The sequence below is a fragment of the Arachis ipaensis genome, chromosome B8, assembly GCF_059453495.1.
Source record: "Arachis ipaensis isolate K30076 ecotype BB chromosome B8, ASM5945349v1, whole genome shotgun sequence".
NCBI lineage: Eukaryota > Viridiplantae > Streptophyta > Magnoliopsida > Fabales > Fabaceae > Arachis > Arachis ipaensis.
Window position 1 is genome coordinate 73,202,923 of NC_142443.1, and position 11,342 is coordinate 73,214,264.

The following is an 11,342-nucleotide window of genomic DNA, read 5'->3' on the forward strand; positions in this document are numbered from 1 at the left end:
GATTAGCCATGCAGAGACCGTACCTGGTATTTTTCATCCGAGAGGATCATACAGCTTGCCATGAAAGGGAGCACGCATGATTGGAAGAAGATAGTAGGAAAGCAAAGATTCAGACGACAGAAGATCTCCGGAACCTCAACCTGTTTCTTATTACTGAATCACAAGTACCATTTATTTCATGTTATTTACTTTTCATAAACAAAATTATTTTTATCATTAATCTCCTGACTAAGATTTACAAGATAACCATAGCTTGCTTCAAGCCGACAATCTCCGTGGGATCGACCCTTACTCACGTAAGGTATTACTTGGACGACCAAGTGCACTTGCTGGTTTGTTGTGCGGATTTGTGAAAAGTTTAATCACAATTTCGTGCACCAAGTTTTTGGCGCCGTTACCGGGGATTTTTCGAGTTTGGAGAACTGACGGTTCATTTTGTTGCTTAGATTAGGAAAAATTCATCTTTTTGGTTTAGAGTCACTAAAATTGCGTCTTCTATTATTATTTTTGGTTAAAAATTTTAAAATCCTTGTTTTCCATTTTTTAGATTTTTTTTTCAAAATTTTCCATATAAATAATGAAAACCAATAAACTAATAATTGAATCTTTTGTTTGAGTTTAGTCTCATATTTTAAGTTTGGTGTTAATTGCATGTTTTTATTTTTATTCATATTTTTTTTAATTACATGTTCTTAGTTCTTTATTGATCTTCAAATTGTTCTTGATAGTTTTCCTTATTTGATCTTTAAATTTTCTTGTTTGGTATCTATTGCTGTTTATCTTATACATTTTCGAATTATTAGTGTCTAGAGTATAAAAATTTTTAAGTTTGGTGTCCTTTGTGTTTTTATTTTCTTTAAAATTTTCAAAATTTGTTCTTGGTGTTCATCTTGATCTTCAAAGTGTTCTTGGTGTTCATCTTGACATTCAAAATTTTCTTGTTTGTTTTCTTTGTTTTGATCTAAAAATTCTAAGTTTGGTGTCATTTTATTATTTTTCTCTTTCCTCATTAAATTAAAAAAAATAGCTTTTCCCTTATTTACTCATCATTTTCGAATTTCTTAGGTTGACTTAGTTAAAACTTTTAAAATTTGGTAGTTTCTTGTTAGTCAAGTTAAAATTTCAATTTTAAGAATTTATCTTTTTAAATCTTTTTTCAAAACAATTTTTTTTTCAATTTTCTTTTTATATTTTTCGAAAATATTTTATAAAATTTTTCAAAATCTTTTTCTTTCTTTTAAGTTTCGAATTACTTGTCCTATTTTATTAGTTTGATTGAAAAATTTTAAGTTTGGTGTTTTCTTGTTAAGAAAGTTTCAACCTTTAAAATTTTAAAATCATATCTTTTTCAAATATTTTCTTTTATTTATTTATTTTCTTACAAGTATCTTTAATTTTAAGACATATCCTTTTCAAAACTTCCTAACCACTTTCTCTCTCTTCATTTTTCAAAAATCACACTCAAAATTTTTCAAATTTTTAATTAATTAATTATTTTAGTTTTCAATTTTCTTTTATTTCTCTTCTTTTAATCTTCGAAACTTATACCATTTTTCCCATTTACTTTATTTTAATTTCTTTAATTTCAACTTAGCATTAAATAAATAAAATAAAAACAAAAATATTTTAATTTTTCTTTTATTCTAGTTTTATTTTTCAAAACATAATCCTTCATCCACATTATTTCCCTTTCTCCATCATGGACCCAAGTGGAAATGAACAGTTCAGAAGGACTCTAGGGTCATATGCTAACCCCACTACTGCTTCATATGGGAGTAGTATCTGTATACCCCCCATTAGGGCCAGCAATTTTGAGCTAAACCCTCAGCTCATTATGATCGTGTAGCAAAATTTCCAGTATTCCGGTCTTCCACAGGAAGAACCTACTGAGTTTCTGGCACAGTTCTTACAAATTACTGACACAGTGCGTGATAAAAAAAGTAGATCAGGATGTCTACAGATTATTACTGTTTTCATTTGCTGTAAAGGACTAAGCTAAGAGGTGGTTAAATAACCAACCCACAGCAAGCATAAGAACATGGAAACAGTTATCAGACAAATTCCTGAATCAATATTTCCCTCCAAAAAGGATGACACAGCTAAGGCTGGACATCCAAGGCTTTAAATAAGAGGATAATGAATTTCTTTATAATGCCTGGGAGAGGTACAGAGAGATGCTAAGGAAATGCCCTTCTGAAATATTTTCAGAATGGGTGCAGTTAGACATCTTTTACTATGGGCTTACAGAAAAGGCCCAGATGTCTCTAGACCACTCAGCTGATGGATCTATACACATGAAAAAGACAATTGAAGAGGCGCAAGAGCTCATTGATACAGTTGCTAGAAATCAGCACCTGTACTTAAGTAGTGAGTCATCCATGAAAGAAGTGGCTGAGGCAATATCCACTGAACTTAGTCCTCCAGAACAAATTGTTGAACTCAATCAGCAACTATTTTCTATAACAAAACAGACAAGACAGTAGTTATCTAAATAGATAACAGAAGAATGCCAAGCTGTTTATTTAAGGAGTGGGAAGACATTGAATGTTTCAACTCAAGGCAGCAGAAAGCCAAGAAAGGAACAACTGATAGAAGATGACCAACCCAATTGCCCAAAATCCCTCTGAGGACAGTAAGAGCCCAGAGAGGAATGATTCTAGCATTCAAACACCAGAAAAGGGTGAAAACGTGGCATTAAATGCCCATGCAGCACCCAATTCTGGCATTCAAACGCCAATGGGGATCAGACACCTGCAAGTGCTGATAACAAACCCCTTAAGCAGGCTTCTCCAACCACTTCTGTAGGAAATAAACCTGCAGCAACTAAGGTTGAAGAATATAAAGCCAAGACGCCTTATCCTCAGAAACTCCGCCAAGCGAAACAGGATAAATAATTTGCCCGCTTTGCAGACTATCTCAGGACTCTTGAAATAAAGATTTCGTTTGTAGAGGCACTTGAGCAAATACCCTCTTATGCTAAGTTCATGAAAGAGATCTTAAGTCATAAGAAGGATTGGAGAGAAACTGAAAAAGTTTTCCTTACTGAAGAATGCAGTGCAGTCATTCTGGAAAGCCTACCAGAGAAGCTTAAAGATCCCGGAAGCTTTATGATACCATGCACATTAGAGGATGCCTGTACCAAGACAGCTCTATGTGATCTTGGGGCAAGTATCAACCTAATACCTGCATCCACTATCAAAATGCTTGGTTTGACTGATGAAGTTAAACAAACCTGGATATGCCTCCAACTTGCTGATGGCTCCATTAAAATTCCATCAGGCGTAATTGAGGACATGATTGTTAAGGTTGGGCCATTCGCCTTTCCCACTGACTTTGTAGTGCTGGAAATGGAGGAGCACAAGAGTGCAACTCTCATTCTAGGAAGACCTTTCCTAGCAGCTGGATGAACCCTCATTGACGTCCAAAAAGGGGAGATAACCCTGAGAGTCAATGAGGATGAGTTTAAGTTGAATGCTGTCAAAGCTATGCAGCATCCAGACACATCAAAAGACTGCATGAGCGCTGATATCATTGACTCCCTGGTGGAAGAGGTCAATATGACTGAGAGTCTCAAATCATAGCTAGAGGACATTTTTAAAGATGTTCAGCCTGATCTAGAGGAACCAGAGAATACAGAAGAACCTCTGAAAACTCCTCAGGAAGAGGAAAAGCCTCCTAAACCCGAGCTCAAACCACTACCACCATCCCTGAAATATACATTTCTGAGAGAATATGACACTTTTCCTGTGATCATAAGCTCTACTTTAGAACCACAGGAAGAGAAAGCATAATTCAGGTGCTAAGGACACACAAGACAGCTCTTGGGTGGTCCATAAGTGATCTTAAGGGCATAAGCCCAGCCAGATGCATGCACAAGATCCTATTGGAGGATGATGCTAAGCCAGTGGTTCAACCACAGAGGCGGCTGAATCCAGCCATGAAGGAGGTGGTGCAAAAAGAGGTCACTAAGCTACTAGAGGCTGAGATTATTTATCCTATTTCTGATAGCCCCTGGGTGAGCCCTGTCCAAGTTATCCCCAATAAGGGAGGCATGACAGTGATTCATAATGAAAATAATGAACTGGTTCCTACAAGAATAGTTACAGGGGGCGTATGTGTATTGACTACAGAAGGCTCAATACAGCCACTAGGAAGGATCATTTTCCTTTACCATTCATAGACTAGATGCTAGAGAGACTAGCAAGTCATGAATACTACTGCATTTTGGATGGCTATTCAGGTTACAACCAAATTGTAGTAGACCCTCAGGACCAAGAAAAAACAGCATTCACATGTCCATCTGGAGTATTTGCCTATAGAAGGACGCCATTTGGTCTGTGCAATGCACCTGCAACCTTTCAGAGGTGCATACTCTCCATCTTTTTTGATATGGTAGAAAAATTTCTGGAAGACTTCATGGATGACTTCTCAGAATTTGGAGACTCATTCAGCTCCTGTCTTGACCATCTAGCGCTTGTTCTGAAAAGGTGCCAAGAGACTAACCTGGTTTTAAACTGGGAGAAATGTCAGAAGCTTTTTAGGGCATCCAGGATTCTACATAAGGTTTATAAAGGATTTTTCAAAAATTGCAAAACTTCTGAGCAATTTGGTAGCTGTTGATACACCATTTATCTTTGACACAGAGTGTCTGCAGGCGTTTGAGATCTCTGAAAGCTAAGCTGGTTACAGCAACAGTCATTTCTGCACCAGACTGAGCATTACCATTTCAACTAATGTGTGATGCCAGTGACCATGCCATCGGTGCAGTATTGGGACAGAGGTATGACATGCTTCTGCACGTCATTTATTATGCTAGCCGTATTTTAATTGACGCACAGAAGAACTACACAACCACGGAAAAGGAGTTGCTTGCAGTGGTTTATGCCATTGACAAGTTCAGATCTTATTTAGTAGGATCAAAAGTGATTGTGTACACTGACCATGCTGCTCTAAAATATCTCCTTACAAAGCAGGATTCAAAACCCAGACTCATAAGATGGGTGCTGTTTCTGCAAGAGTTTGATATAGAAATAAGAGACAGAAAAGGGACAGAGAACCAAGTAGCTAATCACTTGTCCCGAATAAAATCAGAAGCAGGAGCGTCCCTCCCTACTACTGAGATCTCTGAAACCTTTCCGGATGAGCAACTTTTTGCCATTCAGGAGGTACCATGGTTTGCAGACATTGCAAACTATAAAGCTGTGAGATTCACATCCAAAGAGTACAGTAAGAAGCAAACAAAAAAATTGATTTCTGATGCAAAGTACTACTTGTGGGATGAACCATATCTCTTTAAGAGGTATGCAGAGGGAGTAATCTGTAGATGTGTGCCTAGAGAAGAGGCACAGAAAATCCTTTGGCATTGCCATGGATCATAATATGGAGGACATGTCGAAGGTGAACGAACAGCCACAAAAGTTCTCCAATGTGGCTTCTACTGGCCCACTCTCTATAGAGACTTCCGAGAGTTTGTACGTAACTGTGACAGTTGCCAGAGAGCTGGTAATCTGCCTCACAGTTATGCCATGCCTCAGCAAGGGATCTTAGAGATTGAGTTGTTTGATGTATGGGGTATTGACTTTATGGGGCCTTTCCCACCATTATACTCAAACACTTATATTCTGGTGGCAGTAGACTATGTATCAAAATGGGTAGAAGCAATTGCAACACCCACTAATGATACTAAGACAGTGATGAAGTTCCTCCAGAAGCATATCTTCAGCAGGTTCAGTGTTCCTAGGATACTGATCAGTGATAGAGGCACTCATTTCTGCAATAAACAGCTTGACTCTACTCTGGTCCGATATGGAATTAACAACAAAGTGGTGACTCCATATCATCCACAGACAAATGGGCAGGTGATGAGCGGATAATTTATACGCTTTTTGGCATTGTTTCTAGTATGTTTTTAGTAGAATCTAGTTACTTTTAGGGATGTTTTCATTAGTTTTTATGTTAAATTCACATTTCTGGACTTTACTATGAGTTTTTGTATCTTTCTGTGATTTCAGGTATTTTCTGGCTGAAATTGAGGGACTCGAGCAAAAATCAGATTCAGAGGTTGAAGAAGGACTGCTGATGCTGTTGGATTCTGACCTCCCTGCACTCAAAGCGGATTTTCTGGAGCTACAGAACTCAAAATGGTGCGCTTCCAATTGCGTTGGAAAGTGGACATGCAGGGCTTTCCAGCAATATATAATAGTCCATACTTTGGCGGAGTTTAGACGATGAAAAAGGGCATTGAACGCCAGTTCTACGCTGCAGTCTGGAGTTAAACGCCAGAAACACGTCACGAACCAGAGTTGAACGCCAAAAACACGTTACAACTTGGCGTTCAACTCCAGAAGAAGCCTCTACACGTGTAAACTTCAAGCTCAGCCCAAGCACACACCAAGTGGGCCCCGGAAGTGGATTTATGCATCAATTACTTACTTCTGTAAACCCTAGTAGCTAGTTTAGTATATATAGAACTTTTTACTAATCTTCGAATCATCTTATGATTTTTAGTTCATCTTTAGGATCATATTGATCACGTTTGGGGGCTGGCCATTCGGCCATGCCTAAACCTTTCACTTATGTATTTTCAACGGTAGAGTTTCTACACTCCATAAATTAAGGTGTGGAGCTCTGCTGTTCTTCATGAATTAATGCAAAGTACTACTGTTTTTCTATTCAATTCAACTTATTCCACTTCTAAGATATTCATTCGTACTTCAATATGAATGTGATGAACGTGACAATCATCATCATTCCCACACGAACGCGTGCCTGACAATCACTTCCGTTCCACCTTAGATTGAATGAGTATCTCTTGGATCTCTTAATCAGAATCTTTGTGGTATAAGCTAGATTGATGGCGGCATTCAAGAGAGTCCGGAAAGTCTAAAACCTTATCTTTGGTATTCCGAGTAGGATTCAGGGATTGAATGACTGTGACGAACTTCAAACTCGCGAGTGCTGGGCGTAGTGACAGACGCAAAAGGAGGGTGAATCCTATTCCAGTATGATCGAGAACCTCAGATGATTAGCCGTGCTGTGACAGAGAATTTGGAACTTTTTCACAAGAGGATGGGATGTAGCCATTAACAACGGTGATGCCCTTACATAAAGTTTGCCATGGAAAGGAGTAGGACTGATTGGATGAAGACAGTAGGAAAGCAGAAGTTCAGAAGAACGAAGGCATCTCTATACGCTTATCTGAAATTCTCACCAATGAATTACATAAGTATTTCTGTCTTTATTTTCTATTTATTTATTATTTATTTTCAAAAACTCCATAATCAATTATTATCTGCCTGACTGAGATTTACAAGGTGACCATAGCTTGCTTCATACCAACAATCTCCGTGGGATCAACCCTTACTCACGTAAGGTTTTATTACAAGGTGACCATAGCTTGCTTCATACCAACAATCTCAGTGCACTTGCTGGTTAGTTGTGCGAAGTTGTGAAGTTATGTTTGGACCATGGTATTGTGCAACAGGTTTTGGCGCCATTACCAGGGAGAGAACGAACAACAAATTTTACAACCTCAGAGTAACAATTTCGCATACCAAGTTTTTGGCGCTGTTGCCGGGGATTGTTCGAGTTTTTGGCAAGTTTTGGTTCGGTAACATCAGTGCCAAGTTGGTCCGGCAACAACACCAAGTTTTTGGCGCCGTTGCCGGGGATTGTTTTGAGTTTGGACAACTAACGGTTCATCCTGTTGCTCAGATTGGGTAATTGTCTTCTTATTTTATTTTCAAAAAATTTTCAAAAATTTTTCAAAAATATTTTCTTCTTTTTCGTTTTTTCCCAATTAATATTCGAAAAAAAATAATATTTTCAAAAAAAAAATTTTTTTATTTATGTTCTTCAGAATTTTTAAGAATGAATTCTAGTGTTTCATGAAGCATGTTGAAGCCTGGCTGGCTGTAAAGCCATGTCTAAATTCTTTTGGATTGAGGCTTCCAAACCACCATCACAAGAGCAAGCTAGCTGTTGCTGATCCACCTGCTGCTGTATGCCTGATGTGTATTCTATAGCTTGGCTGGCTAATGGCCATGTCTAGTGTTTTGGACCGGAGCTTTCACCGAAAGCTTGGCTGGCTAGTGAGCCATGTCTAATTCCTGGACTGAAGCTTTAGACTAAGAATCCAAGATTCCTGGAATTCATATTAAAAATTTTGAAATCCTTATTTTTCTTTCTCAAATAATTTTCGAAAAAATCCAAAAAAATTTAGAAAATCATAAAAATAAAAAATATTTTGTGTTTCTTGTTTGAGTCTTGAGTCAGATTTTAAGTTTGGTGTCAATTGCATGTTCATCTTGCATTTTTCGAAAAAAATCATGCATTCATGGTGTTCTTCATGATCTTCAAGTTGTTCTTGGTAAATCTTCTTGTTTGATCTTGATGGTTTCTTGTTTTGTGCCTTTTCCTGTTTTTCATATGCATTTTTCGTTTGTTAGAGTCTAAGCATTAAAGATTTCTAAGTTTGGTGTCTTGCATGTTTTTCTTTACATATAAAAATTTTCAAAAAATATGTTCTTGATGTTCATCATGATCTTCAAAGTGTTCTTGGTGTTCATCTTGACATTCATAGCATTCTTGCATGCATTCATTGTTTTGTTCCAAAATTTTCATGCATTGAGTTTTTTTCATGTTTTTCTCTTTCATCATTAAAAATTCAAAAATAAAAAAAAAATATATCTTTCCTTTTTTCTCTCATAAAATTTGAAAATTTGGATTGACTTTTTCAAAAAATTTTAAAATTCAATTGTTTCTTATGAGTCAAATCAAATTTTCAATTTAAAAATCTTATATTTTTCAAAATCTTTTTCAAAAATTAAATCTTTTTCTTAATTTTATATCATAATTTTTGAAAATATCATCAACAATTATTGTTTTGATTCAAAAATTTCAAGTTTGTTACTTGCTTGTTAAGAAAGATTCAAACTTTAAGTTCTAGAATCATACCTTGTGATTTCTTGTGAATCAACTCATTAACTGTGAATTTAAAAAAAATTAAAATCAAATCTTTTTCAAAACTAATTCTAATCATATCTTCCTATCATATCTTTTTTTAAAAAAATCTTATCTTTTTCAAAAATTTGATTTTTAAATATCTTTTCTAACTTTTTATCTTCTTATCTTTTAAAATTTGACTTTTTGTTTGTTTCTTATCTTTTTCAAAACTACCTAACTAACTCTCTCTCTCTAATTTTCGAAAATCTCTTCCCTCTTTTTCAAAAATTCTATTTGATTAACTAATTATTTCAATTTTTAATTTTAATTAGATTTTATTCCTAATTTTCGAAAATTACTAACCCCTTTTCAAAATTTTATTTTCGAAAATCCTCTTTCTCTCTCATCTCCTTTGATTTATTTATTCATCTACAAACACTTCATCTCACCCAAATTCGAACCCCCTCTTCCATCTGTGTTCGAATTTTCTCTTCTTCCCTTCTTTACATTACATTCTTTTCTTCTTCTACTCACACAGGGGAACCTCTATACCTGGGTAAAAAGGATCCCTATTATTATTATTTTTCTGTTCCCTCTTTTTCATATGAGCAGGAGCAAGGACAAGAACATTCTTGTTGAAGCAGACCCTGAACCTGAAAGGACTCTGAAGAGGAAACTAAGAGAAGCTAAAATACAACAATCCAGAGATAACCTTACATAAATTTTTGAACAGGAAGAGGAGATGGCAGCCGAAAATAATAATAATGCAAGGAGGATGCTTGGTGACTTTACTGCACCTAATTCCAATTTACATGGAAGAAGCATCTCCATCCCTACCATTGGAGCAAACAATTTTGAGCTGAAACCTCAATTAGTTTCTCTGATGCAACAAAACTGCAAGTTTCATGGACTTCCATCTGAAGATCCTTTTCAGTTCTTAACTAAATTTTTGCAGATCTGTGATACTGTTAAGACTAATGGAGTAGATCCTGAAGTCTACAGGCTCATGCTTTTCCCTTTTGCAGTAAGAGACAGAGCTAGAGTGTGGTTGGACTCTCAACCCAAAGATAGCCTGAACTCTTGGGATAAGCTGGTCAAGGCTTTCTTAGCCAAGTTCTTTCCTCCTCAAAAGCTGAGTAAGCTTAGAGTGGATGTTCAAACCTTCAGACAGAAAGAAGGTGAATCCCTCTATGAAGCTTGGGAGAGATACAAGGAACTGACCAAAAAGTGTCCTTCTGACATGCTTTCAGAATGGACCATCCTGGATATATTCTATGATGGTCTGTCTGAATTAGCTAAGATGTCATTGGATACTTCTGCAGGTGGATCCATTCACCTAAAGAAAATGCCTACAGAAGCTCAAGAACTCATTGACATGGTTGCTAATAACCAGTTCATGTACACTTCTGAGAGGAATCCTGTGAGTAATGGGACGCCTCAGAAGAAGGGAGTTCTTGAAATTGATACTCTGAATGCCATTTTGGCTCAGAATAAAATATTGACTCAGCAAGTTAATATGATTTCTCAGAGTCTGAATGGAATGCAAGCTGCATCCTACAGTACTCAAGAGGCATCTTCTGAAGAAGAAGCTTATGATCCTGAGAACCCTGCAATAGCAGAGGTAAATTACATGGGTGAACCATATGGAAACACATATAATCCCTCATAGAGAAATCACCCAAATCTCTCATGGAAGGATCAACAAAAGCCTCAACAAGGCTTTAATAATGGTGGAAGAAACAGGTTTAGCAATAGCAAGCCTTTTCCATCATCCGCTCAGCAACAGACAGAGAACTCTGAACAAAATACCTCTAATTTAGCAAACTTAGTCTCTGATCTATCTAAGGCCACTGTGAGTTTCATGAATGAAACAAGGTCCTCCATTAGAAATTTGGAAGCACAAGTGGGCCAGCTGAGTAAAAGAATCACTGAAACCCCTCCTAGTACTCTCCCAAGCAATACAGAAGAGAATCCAAAAGGAGAGTGCAAGGCCATTGAATTAATTACCATAGCCGAATCCAAGGAGGAAGGAGAGGACGTGAATCCCAAGGAGGAAGACCTCCTGGGACGTCCAGTGATCAATAAGGAGTTTCCCTCTGAGGAACCAAAGGAATCTGAGACTCATCTAGAGACCATAGAGATTCCATTGAACCTCCTTATGCCATTCATGATTTCTGATGAGTATTCTTCTTCTGAAGAGAATGAGGATGTCACTGAAGAATAAGTTGCCAAGTTCCTTGGTGCAATCATGAAGCTGAATGCCAATTTATTTGGTAATAAGACTTGGGGAGATGAACCTCCCCTGTTCACCAATGAACTAAATGCATTGGATCAACTGAGATTGCCTCAGAAGAAACAGGATCCTGGAAAGTTCCTAATACCTTGTACCATAGGCACCA

At 36.9% G+C, this 11,342-nt stretch overlaps 1 non-coding gene across 1 annotated transcript; it reads right to left on the minus strand.

Annotated features, from left to right (window-relative positions):
- Positions 1-10,081: 10,081 nt before the first annotated feature.
- On the minus strand, positions 10,082-10,189 carry LOC148548490 (small nucleolar RNA R71). Its single transcript, XR_015898733.1, has one exon. It is a non-coding gene; the product is annotated as a small nucleolar RNA R71 (small nucleolar RNA).
- Positions 10,190-11,342: the final 1,153 nt, after the last annotated feature.